Here is a 24,612-nt window from a genome sequence, read left to right as displayed (position 1 = left end):
TGAAAATTTTACAAAATTGATGAGTACTATAACCTACAGATCTAAGAAGTTCAACAAACTCTAAGCACAAGAAACAAAGAAAAACATACCAGGTCACATTATAACCACATTGTTGGAACCAGGGTTAAAGAGAAAATCTTAAAAAGCATTCAGAAAGTTAAAAAGATGTTACATACAGAGAAACAAGGATAAAGATGTGGCAGGTTTCTTACCATAAACAATGATAGCAGGAAGATGGCACAGTGAAATTTTTAATGTACTGAATGAATAAATCTGTCAGATTAGAATGCTACATTCAGTGAAAAAAAAACTTTCAAAAACAAAACTAAAATTTTTGCATGTATACAAAAGCTGAAGGAATTCATTATTTTATGAATTTATTTTTTATCTAAATTCAATTAATTAACCTATACTGTATTATTAGTTTCAGAGGTAGAGTTCAGTGATTCAGCAGTCTTATACCCAGTGCTTATTACATCATGTGCCCTCCTTACTGCCCATCACCCAGTTACCCCATCTTCCCACCCGTCTCCCCTCCAGCAACCCTCAGTTTGTTTTTTCTGATAAGAGTCTCTTATGGTTTGTCTCCCTGATTTTGGTTTTATTTTTCCCTCCCTTCCCCTATGATCCTCTGTTTTGTTTCTTAAATTCCACATATGAGTGATATCATATGATAATTGTCTTTCTCTGATTGACTTATTTTGCTTAGCATTCATTATTGACGGGTCTGTATTATAAGAACTGTTAAAGGAATTCATCCAGGTTTAATAATGTTAGATGAAATCCTGTATTTATACAAAGAAATAAAGAATACTGGGAAAGATAATTATATGGATAAATAAAAATTTTTCTTAGTGTTTCCCTTTAAAATAGAATGTACTTTGGGGCACTGGGTGGCTCAGTCAGTTAAAGGTCTGCCTTTGGCTTAGATCATGATCCCAAGACCCTGGGATCTAGACAGGACTCAGGCTCTGCTCAGTGGGAAGCCTGCTTCTCCCTCTGCCCCTCCTCCTGCTTCTGCTCTCTCTCTTTCTCTCACTTTTGTGCTCTCTTTCAAATAAATAAAAATAAAATCTTTAAAAAAATAGAATGCACTTTTTAAACAAAAATAAAAACTGTGGGGGACACCTGGGTGGCTCAGTGGTTGAGCATCTGCCTTCAGCTCAGGGCATGATCCTGGAGTCCCGGGATCCAGTCCCACATCAGGATCCCTGCATGGAGCCTGCTTCTACCTCTGCCTGTGTCTCTGCCTCTGTGTGTGTGTGTGTCTCTCATGAATAAATAAAATCTTTAAAACATTTAAAAAAATAAATTAAAAAATGTGGGATTCATAATGTATGTATAAGTAAAATTTAAAACAACAGACTATGTCTAGGAGAATAGTATAGAAGTATATTATATAAGGCTCTTATAAGTTAAAGACATATACTCTAAACTATAAGCAATTATTAAAATAATGTAACAAAGAGTCATAATAAGCTAAAAAAGACATAAAATGGAATATAAAATATAATCAAAGAGAAGAAAAAAACAGAAAAAAGGGAACAACATACAAAATATGGGGAGAACCAAAAGCAGATGATGAACTGAAACCTACTAATAGCAATAATTACATTAAACAGAAATAATCCAAAAAAATCCCAGTTAAAAGCCAGAGATAATCAGAGTAGATCAAAAAAGCAAGATTTAATTATGAACTGCCTACAAGAAATACACATTAAATATCGACAGGTTAAAATTAAAAGGATCAAAGATTTACCCTGTTAACACTAATGAAAGGAATATAGAACTCCTAAATTTATTTTATACTTCTATAAAATACTTATATTTATTTCAGATAAATATAAATAAATATTAAATATATTGCAGAGTAATTTCATTTCTGAGAAAAGTATATAACCAAGGAAAAGAAGATCATTCCATAATCACGTCAATTCAATGAAAGGACATGGCAATATTAAACTTCGATGTTTCTAATATTAAAGCTTCTAAATAAATGAAGCCCAAACTGATAGAATTATGGGGAAAAATAAGTAATTCTACCATTATTGTCAGAGATTTCAATACTTCCCCTTCAACAACAAATAGAAATCAGTAACAATATAGAACAGAAAAAAATTTGTCAACAAATATAATGCTGTTAACAATTATAGAACATTCCAGTCAACAACAGTAGAATATACATTTTTCTCAAATACACAGGGAACGTTCACTATGATCTATATTTTGGCCCAGAAAACAAGTCTCAATATATTTAAAAGTCAAAGTAAGCATACCCTCTGGCTATAATAAAATTAAATTAGGAATCAACTACAAAATGATCTCTGGAAATGCTACAAATATTTGGAAATTATATAACATATTTCTAAGAAATCCACTAGCCATAAACAAACAAACAAATAAATAAATAAAGGAAAAACAGTTTGAACTGAATTAAAATGGAAACACAACATATCAAAATGCATGGAATGCTGCTAAAGCAGTATAAGCAGAGAAAATTATAGCACTAAACCAGAAGTAACAAAAAAAAAAAATCTCAAATCAATGACTTGTTCACAAACTAAAAGGAAAAGCACAGATTTAATCTAAGGTAATCAGAAAAAGGAAATAATAAACATCAGATCAGTCATTAATGCAATAAAAAGCAGAAAAAACAATAGAAAAAAAACAGAAGTTCATTCTTAGAGAAAAATCAATAAAATCGCTGAACATTTAGCAAGACTTCTCAAGAAAGAAGAAAAAAGACATGTATTATCAATATCAGGAAAAGAAGCTCACTAATGAGTCTATAAATATTAAAAATATAATAAGAGGATATTATGAGAAACTTTGTGTCAATAAATTTGACAAGTTAGGTGAAATGGGGAAGTTCTTTAAAAAACACAAACCACCAAAGCTTACTCAAATAGAAAGCTATTATATGAATAGCCCTGTATCTTTTAAGTAAATTGACCTCTGCTTTAGAAACCTTCCAAAAAGTTTCCATCCAAGATGGCTTCACTAATGATTCTATAAAACATTTAAGAAAAAAAAAATTGTACCATTTCTACACAAATTCATTCAGAAATTCCAAGAAGAGAGAATATTGCCCCCCTTGTTCTATAAGGCAAGCATTGACCTGGTATCAAAACCAAACAAAGTCATTACAAGAAAAGAAATATACATATGCATATCCCTCAGAGCATGCCTGCAAAAAATTTCAGTGAAATATAAACAACTCAAAAGCAACAATATAAAAGCAAGATCATAACATATCATGACAAAGTCTAGTTTATCCAATAATGCATGGCTTCTTCAACTTTCAAAGGTCAACTCATATAATTCACCATTATATATTAATAAACAGTAAAAGGAAAACCATTTTAATAAACACATGCATGCACACACAAGCACACAGATCTGGCAAAACTAAACATTCATTCCTTATAAAAATTTCAATGAATTAAGAATAGAGGGCAATGTCCAAAAACTGATGAAAGGCACTAGGGAAAACCTATGGCTAACATCATATGTAGGATGAAAGACTGACTGCTTTACCCCTTTATCAGGAACAGGACAAGAATATTTGCTCTCATCACATCTATTCTACAATGTACTGCAGATTTAGACATTGTAATAACTTTGAAAACAAAAAGTCATTCAAATTAGAAACAAAGAACTAAAACTGTCTTTACTCTTAGATAAGATCATTCACGTAGAAAATTCCTCATCTACAACAGAAATCCTAAACCTAATGAGTTAATTGCCCAAGACTATATCATATAATTCCAATATTAAAAAAGATCATATTCTATCAAAAATCTGAAATTGAAATTTAAAAAATGTCATTTGTAATAAAGAAAATGCTTAAAAATATCTGACAAAAAGTGTCCAATACCTGAGCACTGAAAACTATAAAATAATGTTGAAATAAATTAAAGCAGACCTAAGTGGATGGAAGAAATATAGTATGCTCATTGATTGGAATATAAAACATTGAGTTGGGATAACAACTAATATTTTTAAGATGTCAAACATCCCCAACTTTATCTATAGATTTAATATAATCTCAGGTGAAATCCCAATAGAACCACTGGACACATTAACAAGTTGATGTATAAAATCATATGGGAATGTAAAAGACCTAGAATAGCCAAAACCAATATTGTAAAAAAAAAAAAAAGAACAAACTTGAAGACCAATACTACCTATTTCAAGCCTACCACAATATGGCAGCAATCAAGATAAATGGAAATGGTATAAAAATAGACAAATAGATCAGTGAAACAAAATAAGCCAGAAATATGTATCCCCAAATATGGACAACTTATTTTTGACATAAGTGCAAAGACAAGTCAGTGGAAAATGGTTGATTCAACAAATGGAGCTGGAAAAATTGGGTATTAATATGCACAAAAAAATTGAACTTCAATCCTTCTCTTGGAAAATATATGAAAATTAAATTAAATATATCATAGACCTAAATGTAAAATATAAAATTATAAAACTTCTAGAAGAAAAATTTTGCAACATTTGATTAGGCAAGTATTCTTTAGATATAAAACCAACAGCATGATTCCAAAAGAAAAAGCAAAACTGATCAACTGGCTATTGTCAAAAGAAAAATCTTCTGCTCTTTAATAGACAGTGTTAAGATAATAAAATGACAAACCACAGACTCAGAGAAAATATACCAAATATATATCTGCTAGAGGATTTTTATTCAGAATATATAAATGACTTTTAAACTCAGCAACAAGAAAAGACACAACCCAATTAAAAATGGGCAAATGATTTGAACAGACACTTCATCAAAGAAGATAAACAGATGGCAAACACGCACATGGAAGGATGTTCAACATGATTAGTCATTAACAAAGTGCAAATTAAGCAACAATAGATTTCACTATGCACTTATGAGAATGGGTAAAATTAAAAAGATTGACTGTACCAAGTAACACTAAGGATTTGGAGGAACTGGAACTCTCATACAGTGCTTGTGGGATCTTGAAATGGCATATCGCTTTGGGAAATAGGGTGGCAGTTTCTTACAAAGTTAGACATACACATACCACCTTATCCAGCCATTCCACTCCTGTTTATTTACTCAAGGCAGGGGAAAGATGTCCATATGAAGATTGGTGCTCAAATATTCACAGCAGCTCTACCTGTAATAGCCCAAAACTGAAAACAATCTGAATGCCCACCAGGAGAGAATTATGTAAACAAATTCTATCCACACAGTGGAATACTACTCAGAGATTAAGAGGAAACAAGCACTGATAGTCAAAACAACATGATTTAATCTCAAAATGTTTCTGCTGAGTGAAAAACAGCCAGATATAGAAGAATACATATTTTTGGATTATTTAAAACTCTAGAAAACTCAAACTAATGTCTAATAACAGAACACAGATTAGTAGTTCCCTGGAGGGAGAGGTGGGGGCATATAAAGATGTGAGGAAACTTTTTGGGGTGATGGATATGTTCGTGTGCTAACTACAATGATGGTTTCACAGGTGTGAAGTGTGCCAAAATTTATACCTTTGTCAAAACTTATCAAATTGTTTACTTTAAATATATGGTTTTTGGATGTCAATTATACCTCGATAAAACTGTTAGAAAGCAAAAAATGGTGAACATGACTCTTTTAAAAATGTTTAATGCTTTAAATATGAACTGTCAGGTTCTATAGACTTCCCTTCTAAGATTCACTGATAATGTTGCATATTGTGGATACCTACAACAAATATAGAAATTATGCGAGAAGTTTTAGTTCTTCTGCGGAAAGAAATTACACTTACGTGAAATCTGGAGCAGAGGGATCGTTACACTTCTTGAGTTTAGCCCCACTTATTCATGCATGCAATGTTTATACTGTGATGTTAACATACTGTGTTCATTTTGATCTATGTTCCTTGAAGACAGAAGAGATCCCTCTGCTCAGAACAGAGATAACCCAAATTTGATCAGGAGCCAAATGGTATTGTGTGACCTAATTAAATGGTGGGTATTTCATGAGCTTAGTCTTTCACATCTGGCTGTTATTAGATAGCCCTACTTGGCTAGCCCTACAAAAGCAGCATTTGATCTAAGGGCCAACCCTGCCCCACAATTTGCTAATGTCTCTCACACTGACTGAATCCACAGGGAGAGGTCAGGCCCAAGAAACCACGAAACAAAGTGGGCAACCTCTCTGCAGAAGGCTATCGTCTATTTCTATTTCTGTTTGGTTTTTAAGTGCATTTTGCCTTGACTAACTTCAAATATTGATTGTTAGAAAGTGGACTGGAAATGCAATGATTGACTGATCGCAATGTATTACATACAATGAATTTTGAATACCACAGAACTAATTGAATAAATGAACGGAAATATTAATATTGAATTAATAGGAACGAACAGAGTGAATTAAGCACAGCAGGCCAAATTCTGCCCTTGGATATGCATGCACAATTTCCATTGACTTCAATGGGGGTTTTCTTGTGTGTATCCAAGGGCAGAACCCAGCTTAATGAATTTTTTAATTGTTTTTAAATGGTGAATGAATTGGTTAAAGTGCAAAGCACCAGAGATGATTCCCAACATATTGCATATATTCCCGTGTTTTTTTTTTTTATACTCCCAAAATAATGCATACACTCTTAAAACTACGATCCACCACAAAAGTCGGATTTTAAAGTTGGAACAATAATATAAGAAATAAAATCATTGCTGTTACGTGTTCTTTGTAAAAGGCTAATGAATGCATTCATGTTGCTGACGACTTCTCTTTCTGGATATTAAAATGACAACATTTTGATTTATTAACGAGCCACTAAAAGAAATCTGAAACTTTGGTGACCAGTGACTCATCTATGTCCCTTCAAGCATGAGCGCCAGTAGATCAAGGAGCTTCCTCCACTACAGCACATCACCTTATATTATAAAATCTTGTGCCAATGATTATCAACGCCTATGCTCATTATTTGGATCACGAGCAACTGTCACATCAGTTTAGTCTTTAACACGTTAGAAAAATCTTACTACTAAAGCCCTCCTAGACTGAGCCCATGATAGAATCTAAAATATGTAGTTCCCCTAATAAATTCAGTCTTTTAGTTAGATAGACCAAGTCTACTCGATGGCCTGAGACAAAGAGAATCAATGCTTAGACCTGAAACTTAAGACATTGTTCCTTAAAATAGCATCTCCCTGGTAATGGAAAATAATCTTTGGGTCAGATAAGCACTAAACAGGCATAAGTAAAGTATGTATTTGACTGTTTGGGGGATGAGGGTTGAAGAACTCACCTGCACAAGAAAAATAAGACAAAACAGAACCCAGGTTATTAGATACTCCTTGAATGGATGTATAATGTAAAATTAAAACAATCACATTCTTAAAATTAAAACAATTAGAAACAATTAGAAAACATTGTTTTCTATCTAATTGATAGGCTTTATTCTTTAGAGCAGTTTTCAATTCAGAGCAAAATTGAGTAGAAAGCACAGAGAATTCCTACATACTTCTCCCCACACACACATACACCACAGACATCCCTCATCGATGTGGTACATTTGTTATGATTGATAAGCCGACACTGACATATCATTATCAATCAATATCCGTAGTATACCTTACTGTTCACTATTCGTGTTATACGTTCTATGTGTATTGACGAATTTATACTGACATGTATCCACCATTGTAGTATATACAGGGTAGTTATCCTGCCCTAAAAATCCTCTGTACTTCCACTATTCATCCTTCTCCGTCCACCCCCCCGCCCCCCAGATCTCTGACAACCACTGTCTCCATAGTTTTGCCTCTTCTGGAATATCATACAGTTGAAATCATAGAGTATGCAACCTTTCAGACTAGCTTCTCTCACTTAGCAATATGTATTTAAGGTTTCTCCATCTCTTTCCATGGCTTACTGATCCTTTTCTTTTTAGTACTGAATAATATTTCACGGTTTGGATGTAAGAATTATCCATTTACCTACTTTTAGTAGACTTCTTGATTACTTCAATTATGCCAATTATGAAGAAAGCTACTCTAATAATCCTTGCATAGGTTTCTGTGTGGACATAACTTTTCAACTCATTTGGGTAAATGCCAAGGAGTGTGATCATATAGTATGAGTATGTTTAGTTTTTTTTTTTTTTTTTTTTTTTTTTTTTTTTTTTTTTTTTTTTTTTTTTTACTTATTCATGAGAGACACAGAGAGAGGCAAAGACATAGGTACAGGGAGGAGAAGCAGGCTCCATGCAGGAGCCTGATGTGGGACTCAATCCCAGAACTCCAGGATCAAGTCCTGAGCCGAAGGCAGACACTCAACCACTGAGCCACCCAAGCATCCCTAATATGTTTAATTTTGTAAGAGACTGCCAAACTGACTTCCAGAGTGTCTGTACCATTTTGTATCCATACCAAAAATGAATGAGTTCTTGTTTTCCACATTATTATGAGCATTTCCATGTTGTCAGTATTTTGAATTTTAGCCTTTCTAATTGGTGTGTAGTGGTATCTCATTGTTGTCCTAATTTGCAATGTCCTAAAGAAGGATGATTTTTTAAAAAATATTTTATTTGTTAATAAGAGACACAGAGAGAGAGGCAGAGACATAGGCAGAGGGAGAAGCAGATGCACCACAAGGAGCCAGATGTGGGATTCAATCCCAGATCCTGGGATCAGGACCTGAGCTGAAGGCAGACGCTCAACCGCTGAGCCACCCAGGCCTCCCAACAAGGATGATTTTAAACATCTTTTTATATGTTTTTTTTTTTTTCCATCTATACATCATCATCATTGAAGTGTCTGTTCTGATCCTTTGCTCATTTCTTTAATGGAGTTATCTGGTTTCTTATTATTGAGTTTTAAAACTTTCTGGCATATTCTGAATAACAGTACTTTATCAGGTATGTGTTTTGTAAATATTTTCTTCCAGTGAGTGTCTTGCCTTCTTGCTTTCTTGGTTATGCATTTCACATAACAGAAGTTTTTAATTTTAATGTTCTATTTATCAATCCTCTCATGGATGGTACCTTGATACTTAATCTGAAATGTCAGTGTCAAACATAAGGTTTCATCTCCATTTTATTCTATATTATTTTGTAGAATTCTTACAGTTTGGTATTTTATATTTAGGTATATGATCCATTTTGAGTTAATTTTGGTGAAGAATTTAAGATGAATGTCTAGATGCTGATGATTATAATTACAATTTATTTCTTTTTGCATGTGGATATCCATTTGTTCAACACCATTTGTTGAAAAGATTATGCTTTCTTCATTGAATTAGACTTTGTTGTTTTGTCAAATTCAGTTAACAGTATGGATTTATTACTGTTTTTTTTAATTCCATTTATTTATTCATGAAACACGCAGAGACACGGGCAGAGGGAGAAGCAGGCTCCATGCAGAGAGCCCAATATGGGACTTGATCCCAGGGCCCAGGATCACACCCTGAGCCCAAGGCAGATGCTCAACTGCTGAGCCACCCAGGAATCCCTATTACTGTTTTCTTTATCCTTTTCCATTGATATATATGTCCACTCCCTTGATAGTACCACATTTTTCTGATTACTATAGCTTTATTGTAAGTCTTGAAGTCAGATAATATGAATCCTCCACCTTGGTTCTTATCCTTCAATATTATGTTGGTGATTTGGGGTCTTTGGCTTCTCCATATAAGGTTTAGAATCACTGTGTCAGAACATTTTCTTTTCAAAGGACTTTCTTTTTATCCTGTTCTCTTTTTATGTTGGCTAAGAAATAGATTTACAAACACAAATTCTAGAATCATCCTTTATAGGAAAACCTGGTGAATAAGACAACTACTTAAGTGATCTCAAGGAGCACCTGCACCCCAGTGTTCATAGCAGCAATGTTCAAACTGTGGAAAGAGCTGAGGTGTCCATCAACAGATGAATGGATAAAGAAGAGATGGTATATATACACAATGGAACATTAGCCATCAGAAGGGAAGAATACATTCCATTTACATCGATGTGGATGGAACTGGAGGGTATTATGTTGAGGGTATTTCTCTCAATCAGAGAAAGACAATTATCATATGGTTTCACTCATCTGTGGAATATAAGAAACAGTGCAGGGGATCATAGGGCAACGGAGGGAAAATTGAACCAGAAGTCATCAGAGAGGGAGACAAACCATGAGAGACTCTTAAGTATAGGAAACAAACTGAGGGTTGATGGAGGGGGGGTTGGGGTGGATCGGGTAATGTGGTGATAGGCATTAAGGAGAGCATGTGGTAGGATGAGCACTGGGTGTTATACACAATTGATAAATCATTGAACACTACATTTGAAACTAAATATGTATTTTATGTTGGCAAATTGAATTTAAATTTAGAAAAAAGAAGATAACAACTTAGAATGACTATACCTTGATTTATGGGCAAGGGTAATTCTTAGGATTTTTCCATAATAAAACTTTTCCTGTTTTGAATATTAATTTTATACTAGTGATTAAAATTGATTTAATTTAAACTTTTGAGGAATAAAATTCTTGGACTCTGTTCTACAAAAGGTTATAATCAAAAGAAGGGATTTGCAACAAATAGCGAAGTAGTTAAAAATTAGTATTATTTTAAGGGAGCAATTTCTGAGATACTGGATTTTTTAAATTAGTTAAATGAAACACTCCACTTCTCTCAGCCTACTTCCTCAAGTGCATCGTATTTAATAGGGATTAAGAGTACACTTATGTGATGAGCACTGAGTAACATACACAATTGCTGAATCATTATATTGTACACCTGAAACTAATATAACACTATATGTTAATTATCCCTGAATAATAGAAAAAAAGACCTGCCTCTTGAACAAAGGTCTTCTGAGGGTCTCAGATGAGAAGAAATAATGTAACTGAAATTACATTAAAAAGTGCAAAATATATAGAGAGGAAATCCTTTCAAAATTTGGTATCTATGAGATTCTTGAAAACAGTCTAAAATTATCCTGGTGATAGCTGGTTGAATTATAGTACTTTAATTTGGGGGTGTTTGTTTTTGTTTTATTGCTTTGTATTTATTTTGCATTTTTAATTTTGTTTTATAAGAAACGTTAAACAGTTCCACTAAAATTTAAATTTCCACAGGCAGGAGATATTTTTGAATGCTACCTGTAGAGCAACAAAACTATTGTTAGTGGGCAATTTGATAGCAACTATGGAAGCAAACTATAGACTACAGAGAAATATTACATTACATCAACCTAGCATTATGATCCTGTTTAATTTTGAAGATATATCATTAACTCACAAATGGTTGCATCTGCAATTATCCATTCCAACAAAATAATATACTTGATTAGAAAGTACAAATAGTGATGGGAGTCCATTTCATACATGGTAGTTTAGAATTCCTTAAATAAAAAAAAAAAAAAAACAATGTAACTCAAAAAAAAATTGCTGCAAGTCTGTAAATAACTTACAACAAAGGGTGCATCAATAATTCTGGAAATTTAAGAAAAAGGCCCCCTGTGACTTCCTCTCTCCACTTCACCGTTGTTACTTAAAGTGTGCTCTCTGGACCGACAGCATCAGCATCATAACATATCAGGCCCCTCCCAGACTGCCTGCTTCAGGGCTTTCATTCACAAAATGACCAAAAGCAGAAGCAAAAATCAGGTGATAGCTACAAACATTTAATTTTGAAAAGCACTGGTCTACAGTCTTAATAATATACTCAAAAATAAGTGCCTTTTGGAGTTAGAGCTGCTCTGCCGTGAATTGCCTACGTGACCTTGGATAAGTTAGTCAATCTGCCCATCCACAGTCTTCTCATCTGTCACGTAGGCTAATATCTATCTTCCTACGCTGTTTTGAGTGTCAAATTAAATATCATGGTGAAGTGCATCCATTTTTCTATTCACGCAGTTGTTTCTGAACTACCTCAAGCAACATATTTTATAGGACGTTACCAAACAACATGTTTTTTTACTTCCTGTACCTATAGGACAATAGCTCTTGTCACAAAGGTTACAGAAAAGAAAACATAACAGAGAAAATAGTCCTTAGCATTAGATGGATGCACTGCACTTTTACCCTGGGAATTTCTGAGTGTCCTCAATATGCAAAACCTCTCTCAACCCCCATGTCTTTTATTCTGTCCTCAACTATACTTGGGCTAATTTGGGGTATATTTTTGGCTGGGTTCAGCCTTCACATTTCTCAGGATGTGTCACTTGTTAGGAGTGGGCAGTGGTGCTTCTCAGTTTTTTCTATCCTCTAGTGCTCATCCCTGCACCCAGACATTTTCCTTCCCACCTGCAAGGATGATATGAGTTTTCCACAAAAGCAATCATCCAGGCATTGTTGAAGCTCCTCATTGTCCATGTAGGATGGGAAGTCATTGTATCCTATGAGTATCTGTCTCATCTGTCTTCTTTCTGGCTTTTCATTTATCCCAAGAGATTAACTTCTCATTAACAGGATCCTCCATGAGGCCCTCTCATCACTCTGTGTTAACATATCCATATTTATAGTCCTGTTGCATAATTATAATACCTATCTTAATGCCTGACATATCACTGCCCATCAGTATGTGCTGTTGTTTTCTTTTTTCAATCTAGGCTGCTACTGGAGGTATTTCAGAATGATACTACCACTATAAATACAACTTAGATGTCTTATTATTAGTTGTTTATCACAATCTTGTTACTGAGACCAAATTGGTATATTTAAACTTATAAATTCTAATTACTAGCACATGATCACTGAAGCTATTGGACTGAAACATCTCCATTTATTTGCCTTTGGGGCCTTGTTGTGAGCAATTTGAACAGAAGACCCTTTAAAACTTGGCTTTTATGCATTTATTCTCACTAGGAGTACAGGGATATTCACGGCACATAGTTCGAATAGTGTTTCTGCCTAAAAGAGTAAATTTGTCCCTCAATTCTTATCAATGCATCCCCTTTCAACTTGTCTTAACAAATTGGTTATTGACATGGTGATCAAATAAGGACTTTTGAGAGTCTAAGCAGATGTGTTAATAATTACCTGAAGATAATAAGAATGAAAGAGAACTTGGTATGCCTGGGTGGCTCAGGGCATGATCCCAGGGCCCTGGGATCGAGTCCCACATTGGGCTCCCTGAAGGGAGGCTGCTTCTCCCTCTGCCTCTGTCTCCCTGTGTCTCTCACGAATAAATAAAATCTTTTTTAAAAAGAACAGAACTGCCTTGGCAATCCTGGATATGAGATCACCCTAGGTGTGGCTAATTCCATCACTGGAATACTTTTGGGCCATCCTCGATGCAAAATTATTTCAATGACAGAAGAGTCCTTCATCCAGACTAAAGTATACTCTGGATCCAATCTAAAGAACTGGCTCAGGACACATGCAACTAAAAGCCTGAATATGTGACCATAGAGAGGAGATCTCAATCCAAAGGGAGTATCGAGACACAATGTCAAGAGGATGAAGACCAGGAAGACTTGATAGGATAGAAAGATTGCCAAGAATGGTGGTAGCTGTTCTCAAGAGCAATTGATGAGAGGAAGGTTACTGTAGTACTTAGAAGGTGTGAGTGTCTTTGGGGAAAATCAGAGACACTTTAAGGATGTCAATTTACACAGACGGATGCCATCTTTGTGTCAAGCCTACATTTATTTTTCATTTATTTTTGATCAGCAAGGAAAGCTGTTTTTCATATGGCTAATTAATAACTTATAGATCATGAATAGATTTCTGACATTAAAAAGACATCAAGAGACACTTTAGAAGATGAGAAAATTTGGATAAGTTGTTAAGAGGTATATTGTATGTAATAAGTGCCTATATATTTTCTGACAACGATAGGTAAAAGTAAGCTTTAAAGGGATAGAATTTGTATTCAATAATAAAGAAAAATAGGGTCTGACTGGTGATATTATTGAACCCTTTCTTTTGGAAATAAATATAATGTGTTAAAAAGTCATGACATAAACTACTGTTTTAAAGTGCTGTTGCATATTTTATAGATGCCCCTGGTAGGATTCTTTATGTGCCTGTTCTTCGGGATGCACCGGAGCTGAGCAGATAGATAGATAGGATGGCTGAGCTGGGAACACCTTTCTCAGCTCCCCTGCATTTTTTCAGGCCAGCAAAGCCCCTAAGGAAAGTAGTTAAAGTTAGATAAGAAATATTTCTAAGTTTAAAGTTTAGCAAGGAGGAAAGATAATTTATTTTGCTTGCTCAAAAGTGCAAATTCTGGTGTTTTTGAGCATCAAGGGTGCAGAAAAGCAAATGTAATTGTTTTGTAAATTAGCCCTTGGGTTTTTCTTTTAAACCTAAGCATTGCAACCAGATCAGAAATTTCAACAATGTGGCATCTCTATGACTTTCTTTGTGAAATCTAATGCTCTGTCTTGTAGACATAATATAAAACACTCTGTAGGTCTGCATTATGTAACCTCCAACCATATAATTCCATACTTGGCTCAAAATCTAAAATTTTCCCTGGAAAAAAATGTAAAGAAATAATAATAGCATTAAATTTGAAGTCACTCACATTTAAATATATGAGAACCTTACCTTAAAAGCTGAATATTTGTGACTATCTGCTTTAAATAATAACTAATCTAGACCAGCTTAATACAGTTTTTGATAATGTTTCACTTCATGTTCAATTTTGGAAGTCTCTGGTTTTGCATATTTTTTGAATTTTGTGCTTTTGATATTAAATAAAATTTAGAGAAATGAATTTACCCAACTTTGCAAAGCAAATATTGATTTTGTTATAAAATCGATGCCATTTGTCAGGCTTCCTCATTAAATATGCCAGAGTACACATGATTTTATTAACCCACCACTAAAATCATACTTTATATAATCAAACCCTCCCTGACTTGTGAATTCTCTCAAGGACCAAGAATAATGTTTGATATAAAGAATTAATAAAAACATCTCTAATGTTGAAATTTAACTTCCTCTTAGAATAGAATATTGGTTTTACTGATTATCTGTATGTATGCTTAACTAACTAGCTCTCTAAAACCAAAAATTTCTTAGGGAATTGTTCTCATTTCAATGAGAGACTAAATCTTTCTCTGAAAGTTCACGAACTCTAAAACCTTGGCTCCATTTTGATTCTAATGAGATAAATTTAAGTATGATATTAATGAAAATTATTTTATTCAAATTGGCTACCTCTTAGGAATTGTATGCTCAGTCAGATGTTGTTGTTAGAGACAATTAAATGAAGTTATTTTGTGTATCAGTAATGTTAATCTCATATTAGCAGAAATAACATTAGGTCAGAGGTATGAAGAGGTTTTCAAGGGTCTCAACTAGCCCAGTCTATGTTCACATTTCTTAGAAAAATATTCACTATTTTTAGAGGGATGAAACCTAAGGTCTTATACTATACAAATAAACAAACAAGCAAACCAGACCACCAACAATATTCCCTGTTCTCTTCCAGGTAACTTTTTATTAAGACCTTTCAAAGTATCTCATCCTCTCTCTCGCCTCTGTCCTTGATTCACTTTTAAAATTCCTACAATATTTTATATTATGTAGTTAATGTACATCAACATTTACATTTGAAAGTTACTAGATATTTCACCGAAGAGAAATTTAATCCTTATTCTCCTTTAAGAAAATAAATAAAATATTTTGGTAATGGGTACTTTGGTCAGGAAGTCCTTTAACATTTTCAAGTATTAAATGTGTTTATTAGTACTTCAAAGGCAAACACATTCTACTAGAGGCATGTTAATTCACTGGTTTAATTGAAGTATCCAGACTTTGGAGTTATGTGAACTTGAGTTAGAATCTTAGCTTTGTCATGTATGATCTCCTTTATTTTTAAAAAAAAGATTTTATTTATTTATTCATGAGAGACAGACACACACAGAGAGAGGCAGAGACACAGGCAAAGGGAGAAGCAGGCTCCATGCAGGGAGCCCGATGTGGGACTTGATCCCGGGTCCACAGGATCACACCTTGGACTGAAGGCGGCACTTAAACCACTGAGCCACCGGGGCTGCCCATCATGTATGATCTCTAATACAAAAATGAATCCTCAGTCTAATGGGAGAGGCAGGATAAATGCCAAGAAGATAAAGACCCAGGAAACTTAAATAAGTAAGAAAGTTTGACAAGGATGGTAATAGGTGTTGTCAAAGAGTAACTGATGAAAGTTACTATGTTACTTACAAGGTGTGAGTATTTAGGAAAGTTACTTATTCGTTCTGAATCTTGTTGCCATTTATAAAATAAAAACAGTAATATGAATTTATAAAATGTGCAAAGTTCTAAGCTCAGTGCTTAGAACAGAGATCCCTGAATAGAGAAACTTCTTACTCCTCTTCATCTCTCTTCCTCCATCTCCTTCCTCATCACATGTATTTAAATTTTGTATTTTACTTTTAGATATTTAACCTAATATTATAACCTAACCTATTACATTGTTCCTATTTTAAATATCATAAAATTGCATATTATTTCCATATTGCATATAACAGAGTTTTTAAATGATTTGTAACATTCTTTCTTAAAAAAAAAAAGACTTTATTTATTTATTCATGAGATGGAGAGAGAGAGGCAGAGACACAGGCAGAGAGAGAAGCAGGTTCCATGCAGGGAGCCTGATGTGGGACTCGATCCCGGGACTCCAGGATCACAACCTCAGCTGTAGGCAAACATTCGACCACTGAGCCACCCAGGTGTCCCTACTCGTAACATTCTTAAATATTAATACCTGTCTTGAGTCAAAAATTCTATAGGGTCTACAGACCCCACCATAATAAGGAATAAGTTTGTTAAGCCTATTGTTTAGAACCTGGTACCAACAGAGTCAACATCACAGATTTTTCCATTGCATTTCATGTAGGCAACCAGTTTCTTTAAGATGACACACCTAATCCTTTGGTGACTCCCATGTGTGAAATTAAGCAAGAAGGTGTATTATAATTTGTATACATTCATCATCATCTCTGATTAAGACTGATCAATCAATAGCAAAAAAAAAAAAAAATGATCCAAGTAAATGATGGGCAGAGGACCTAAATAGGTATTTTATCAAAAAAGATACACAGATGGCCCACAGACAAATGAAGATGAAATGAAGATATGGCCAACATCATTCATCATCAAATGGTGAATCAAAACCACCATAATATATCACCTTACCCCTGTCAGAATGGCTAGCATTAAAAAGACAAGAAATAACAAGAGTTGGAGAGGAGATGGAGAAGAAGGAACACTTGTGCACTGTTGGTGGGAATGTAAATTGATACAACTACTCTGGAAAATAGTATAGACTTTCCTCTAAAACTTAAAAATAGAAATCTCATTCAATCCAGTAGTTTCACTACTGGGTATTTATCTACCCTCTCAAAATAAAACACTAATTAGAAAAGACACATGTACCCCTATGCTTATTGAACCATTATTTACAGTAGCCAAGATAATAGCAACCTAAGTGTCCATCTGTAGATGAATGGATGAAATGTAGCATATATCCAAGGGAATATTACTAAGCCATAAAAAAGAATGAGACTTTGCCATTTGCGACAACATGGATGGCCCTAAAGGGTATTATGCTAAGTGAAGTAAGTCAGAGGAAGGCAAATACTCTATGATTTCACTTTCACGTGGGATCTGTGAGCCAAAACAAGTGAAAAAACTTAAAAAGCAGAAACAGACCTGTAAATACAGAGAACTGTTGGTTGCCAGAGGAGAGTGGATGAAAGGATGGGTGGAAAGAAATAAGAAGGCGTGGGATCTAGGCTTCCAGTTAGGGAGTAAGTCATGAGGATAAGAGGTACAGCATTGGGAACATAGTCAATGGTATCCCAACAGTGTTGCATGGTAACAGATGGTAGCTACGCTTCCTGTGAGCAGTGCATAACCTATAAGGGCAGCCAAATCACTACGCCGGGCCCCTGAAACCCATGTAGTATTGTATGTCCTTTAATTCAATAAAAAATAAACAACAACAACAACAAAAAACCTGATTAAGAAGCATCCTTACAAGGATCAACAAATACCTTAAGGACAAATAATATTTCCTCCATTTAGCTTCTATTTGCCTTTTTTGATATAAGACTTTGTTGAGAGGATAGTTTTAGATTTACAGAAAAGTTATAGACATTGTACAGAGAAGTCCCATGTGCCCCCACATCTCTATTGTTGACATCCTACATGACTATTGTACATTTATCAGAGTTATTGAGCCCACATTGCTATGTTACTATTAACTAAATTACATGCTTTATTTGGATTTCACTAGTTTTCCATGTCATTATTCCATTTCAAGATACCAATGCAGAACACCACATTACATTTAGTTGTCATGTCTCCAGAGCCTCCTTGGGCCTGCACCACAGATTTTCCTTGTTACTGATGACCTTGACAAATCTTGAGGAGGACTGATCAGATAATTAGTAGAATGTCTCTTAATTTTGTTGTTGTTATTGTTTTTTTTTCCTAATATTTTTCTCATGGTTAGTCTAGGGTTATCAGTTTGGGGAGGTCTTCCATTTGCTTTTATGTTCGGATTGTATTTTGTCTGGCTGAGAGTTCAAAAAAAAAAGCTTTTCCATGTGAGGCAATGTTTGGAATCATTCTGCTTTATTTAGCTCTCTTTGCTCAATTTTACTTAGTGATTGAGATGAAAGCTGTTCAGATAACTACTGAAGGAGATGAGATGATGCTAGCAAATAACCATGGAAAACAGAAGAAAATATTTTAGCCTTTTTCTCTGAATATGTAAAATCCCTCCCCAAGCATATTTTCCTGAATCTTCTTTCACACCAAAGACAACTGCTCACCACATATCATTCTTCAGTATGTTTATTTCATTTTGTATATGAAAAGGTCAACCTGAAAATATACATCAAACCTGAACGAAAACATCCTCTTTTCCTATGCAACATACCAGTGCTTGAAGTTTGCTCTTCCAGCATTATTTGTTTAATAGAAATATTTTCCATACCACCTGGTTCTGGCAGAAAGTCAAAATTTGCATTTATATGAGGTAGTTTATCAAATATAACATACAGAAGTCTGTTAAGTACACATTGCATTTTGTTTGTGAGAAAATCTGTTTGTATTTAATGTAGTTTTTAAATTAACCTTAATGAAAGCTTCTGAAAATTGTTGTTCTAAGCATTTGAAATATGCAACAAGAACTGGTGGAAGACATAAACATGTTTTCCATTATATGTTATCAGATAGCCCAAAATTACTACAAAGAAGAATGCAGGACTATGTTAAATTAGAAAGATAAGCAAGCATTTAGTTAAAAGCAAAGGTCTTTAGAAGAGGAAAGCATCTAACGCAGTTAACCCCAACCATCTTCTAACAATCTTCAGTCAGAGGTATTTTTACATTTTTAAGTTAGAATGTTACTCAATGCACGCAGAAATGAAAATTATTTGCACCAAACCTTAACATTTCATTTCTCTTCATCTAAGATTTGCCAAGTACAGACTCACCCAAGGGTTTTTCAAGTGCTGCAAAAGGTAATTGGAACAAGACTATCTGGCTGCGCCTCTGCAGACAATAGTTAAGTCTCTTCTCATTTTTCCGCTGTCCTTTCATTCCTCACAATATTGTTCTTAATATCTTTTGGAATTTCAACCTATCTCAGTAATTTTCACAGGGAGGGCTCCTTGGGAGTGGATACTGGATTCCTGTTTATTTCTCGTAGACCAGGTTTTGATCATTTGAGGCAAACTCAAATGTCTTTAGGTCTGAGACAAATGATTTACATAAGTAAAGGTTGCTACACAGGTGCTAAGGTGAACAGGACAGCACAGAACATGACTTTAAAGGAGGAAATTTGCACTTGGCCTCATACCATCTTTGCTACGTCACAGGAATTACTCAGCATTTTCAGATATCAGATTTTTTTTTTTAAATTAAAGCTGGATGCCCAACCATTTGTATAAAATCACATGATATTCAAATCTTAGAAACTAACTTTGAAATATTTTATTTATTTTTTAAGATTTTTAAATTTTATTTATTTATTCATGAGAGACAACAGAAAGAGAGAGAGAGGCAGAGACAGAGGCAGAGGGAGAAGCAGGCTCCTTGAGGGGAGCTGGATGTGGGACTTGATCTCAGAACTCTGGAATCATGCCCCGAGCCGAAGGCAGATGCTCAACCACTGAGCCACCGGGGCGTCCCACTTTGAAATATTTTAAAACATTGTGTAAGCCAAACAAAATATGGTTGATGCCAGTTTGCAACCTGTGTTATAAAGTATAATAAATTAAAAAAAAAACATTAAGGATCTCCTAATTTAAGTAAAAGCTAGGAAAAATGACTATTTCCTTCAGTATATATTTTATTCCTTGGGTTGGAAAGCCATGGGATGTTTAGAAATAAATCAGATATTATTCAGAAGTATTGCTCTTCAGTATGTATAGCATTTGACAAAGTCTAGGTTATGGTCCTTAATCATAGATTTGCTACACCTTTGATCACGAATTTCTTTGAAGCCATTGCAGTGTTATTCTGATAGTTTTACAAAAAAAAAAAATCTTACAACAGAGATTTTTATGCAAAAAACTCCATCTTTGATTACTTTAACAGTTCTAGTTTCCTAGGTCTCTCATCTCCTACCCTCAAATTTGTTTATTCATAATTTTATCATATGAAGCCTGATCTAAAGTATTCAATTTATTAAAACTATACACAGAGCATTTGATCCTCTATGCACAGTTTTTAGAATAATCTCACATAGAAAATATTTATTCTGTGTGTATAGTTATTTCTCGTTTGACCTGCCATTTGTACAAGGCACATTGTGCTCTAAACCATCATATATAACAGTGACCTTTTGGGTTAATGTCCAGGTGGGTTTGATTGGGAAAAAGAGAGGTATGTGAAAGTGTAAATTTCTATGCTAAAGATCTATCCAAAAAAGCAGCACACACCTTATTCATCCCTTATAGTCACAATAGTGGGAAAACTTTCTATGAATTTTACTTCTCCCTCCTATCCTAACTAGGCCACTCTGACAAGTTAGAAAGAAATTGATAAACCTAGTTGTGAATCCTCTCCACTCCTTGATCCTGGCCCAACACAATCCTCTGAGGAATGAGCTTTGAGCCATCTTTATCATGTCCCCAAATCCTTCCATGCAGCAAAGTCAACATCTTTAATATAAGAATGATTTCATATACTGATTATTATTATTTCTAGAATGCTTTTAAAGTGTGACTTAACATGTTTGAGGGAGATGTTGAAGGAGAAAAGGGGCTATTTAATGGAGGTTTAGAAGTTAGTATTTAATATAAATAATTTGTAAGTTTTTACCCTCAATTACATTCACCAGGAACCCAGTCTCAAAATACAACGCAGAACTCCCCTAGGAGCACAACAGGTCTAGGAAAAATTAAACCTTTGTACATATACAAATGTGTAGTTTTGTCTGTTTGTAAGATGGCACAGGGAACACGTGTTCATATATTATTATAAAACTTAAAATATTGCAAAACTCATGCAAATAACTTGAGAAATTCCAGCACAGTTTTTAGAATAATGTCAGGTAGAAAATTTTTATTCTGTGTGTATAGTTATGATTTTTTTATGAAAATAGCCGTGTTTGGTAAATAAAGTGGATAAGCTTATATTGGGCCATTCACTGGATTACAACATAAAAGATTGAAATCCAATTTTTCACTATTAATGAACATCTATGAAGTGCCTATAATATGCAAAGGAGACAATGCAAAATGGCTTCCCATAAAAGGTCTATACTTTCCACCATTTGGAAGAAAACACTACTAATTTAAAGTGTACGTTTTGACATACCCTAGTTAATATAATTAATTACTTGTACTGGTTTCAGTCATTCTAATAGAACAATAAGATGTTACCAATACTAAAGTAATCGAATCAACATATTGATTTATATGGCCATTTTCTAGATATATTACTAGAACCCCAGGTAATAATGAACCTTATGAATTGAAATATTTTTAAATATATTTTAAAGCCAGAAAAAGTTTGTCGTCAGATAAATTTGAATTTGTTATTAACCTTATCAATGTTTAAGTTTTGTGGTCTATGAACCATGTGCATTAGTATCACCTACGAATACTTATTAAAAACGTAAGCCCGGGGGCACCATGCTGGAATTCACATGTTTGTCATCACCACCTAATTTTTGCACAGGAAGAACTGAGAACTATTGGTCTATCTATCAAGAAATTATTATGATGAGTTCATCACCTCTCTAACGGAATCAAAAATCTTTCATAGCAAGATAGAACCTAATCATTGGCTTGTTTGTGGTCCTGAGATGTTCCTCTTTGCTAACAGTTATTTTACATCCAGCAGATTTTTCTATTAAAAAAACCATTTGATACATTACTATCCCCTGTGAAGCACCTACTTTCATCATTTGGTGAATTCTGTTGTTGTTATTGTTGTTTTAATGTATGTTTAATATATTTCTTTCTAGCCCATATCTTTCCAAAAAGAAGGTCAGGTGACTTGATAAGGCATAAATGATTACAGAATTAACTCTTATAATTTTGGCAATTTGTTCCTTCTCTCTGAATGGTTAAGAAAAAAAATATACCATATTATGCTTTTGCCTCTCTGGCTTTTGATTCACTTTTTTGATCTGGTTTGATGGAGGCTCCCTAACCTGTGCCTCACCCTGATTATAGCAAAGGTAAAACCAGTACATTTCCATCTTCGTATAAAAAAATTTCACAAAATGAAGGAGTTAATATTTCCATACTTGACCTTTTCTCATTACAAAGAGAAATGCAAATAATTTAATAACATTATTTGCTTATACCCCTTAAGGTTCAAATAACTAGTTATTATATAGGAACAGCTAGGTCTAATCTGCTTCAGAAGAAACATATTCTGTTAGTGTACAATAGCTAATATCAGATCACTAATAGATTTAACCTTGTAAGTTCATAGATATTTAAAAGTGTTATGGTTTGAAGGTCAACTTGTCTGTCTTACTGTAAAAGAAAGGCAAAGAAATGAATAAAAATTAGAAAGAATTAATTCTTCAAAAAGTTTTTACAAATCAAAACCCTGCAGTTTCACACTGAGAACAAAAGAAGCATATTAAACACCAAAGTTTATCAAGACAAATTAGGTCCCAGTTTCAAATTTTCTTTAATCTTTTGCATCTGAACAGTTTTTTTGCCTCATGCTGTTTTCCCTAGTTAAATGTTAAAATGAATTCTAGCCAATACCATTGACTTCCTCCCTTAAAAATATTGAGACACATAATAAAAAATTAATTACTTCCCCTAATTTCCGTGTGATTCTTTAAAAAGATGTAAAATTCATTTAAAGTAAGTGGTGACTTTGTCTTTGAAGATCACGACAATTAACATGGATCAAAGCTTAGGTTCTGTAACGATGATAGCTTATTAGCATAATGAAATTAACTTAGAGACAAGAATCTTTAATAGGTACAACAAAAACGCTTTAATAATACTTGAAGAAAATTATGTATTTGCTAGAAGTACAACAGTTTCAGATTTTCTATCCAATTAATAAGTTGTTAATTAACTCCTTTCCCAAACAATGCGCACTTTAAGTTAACATCTGCCCATGGAATATTCTATCCATTGTGCTTCATTTTTTTTGGACGGATATTGCAGCTTTGCCGACGATACTTTGTATTTTTTTTAATTAAGAAAATTCAAGTTTACTCTTCCATACTACAGATCCATCATTAAAATAAAAGAAGGCTTAATCTCATACCTTGAGAAGGGAATGAAGATGTCAATAGATGATCGCATCATGTTTGGCAGTTCACACTACAGGTTTCTACATTTCAAGGGCAAATTGTTTTTGGACAGCTTTAGGGCATCTATAAAATTTGACCGACTGTTTCAACCCACGAAGAAAAAAAGTATTCATTAAAAATAATACTAATAATTTTGGTCTAAGTGTATATGTTGGAAACCAGTTGTATCTAAGGATAAGTGAAAAGAATGCTTTATTTCCCCTAGCAAGTCTTTACAATTATGCTTTCTCCAAGTGCTGGTAAAAATGTATCTTGTCATTTATTTCACCATTAGCCACCCATTTCTTAAGCCAGTATTTACGGTATTAATTTAAGCTACTAATCTTTGAGAGTGCCACCTCGCACTGAGTCTTCTGAACATTAAAAAGGAAGAGAGGTGGTGCTGTCATGGGTGTTGTTTTCACTGATGCTGGTGTTTGGTTTATGTAGACTGGTTGATTTTCTCCTTGTCCACGTAGCAGAAATGGGTGCCTTGTCCAGGTCCTTCTCTCTGTTACGTGTGTCTGTCAATATCTTTCTAACAATGTAATCCGAAAACAGAGTTAAAAATCGACAAAAGAATGATTTTTTGTTTATATTAGAATTTAACAAGGAACTTCTCCCTATTGTCCTCCCCTTATGCCACCTCCAAAAATCTCTTCCTCTTCCATGTCCACAGAGGAAATCTGTGTGTTTTCCAGTTCATAGAGGTTGGGAATAGTCTTTCCAAGCAGTTCTTCTCTGGATCTAGAAATTAAAGAATAGCTTTTGACCCCAAATTATTCTGCTGCTCCCAATCCATATCATCAGTTCTTGGTTCCCCTGGGAAAGGTCAGGTATTTACCGGCCTCTCTTGCCACTTGATCACCTACTTGCCTGTCCCTGCCCACACAGCTGCACTATAAGCTCCTTTT

The sequence above is a fragment of the Canis lupus genome, chromosome 20 (genome assembly GCF_048164855.1).
Source record: "Canis lupus baileyi chromosome 20, mCanLup2.hap1, whole genome shotgun sequence".
NCBI classification, from domain to species: Eukaryota; Metazoa; Chordata; class Mammalia; order Carnivora; family Canidae; genus Canis; species Canis lupus.
The sequence above is the reverse complement of the archived record's forward strand: the minus strand, read 5'-3'. Positions refer to the sequence as shown.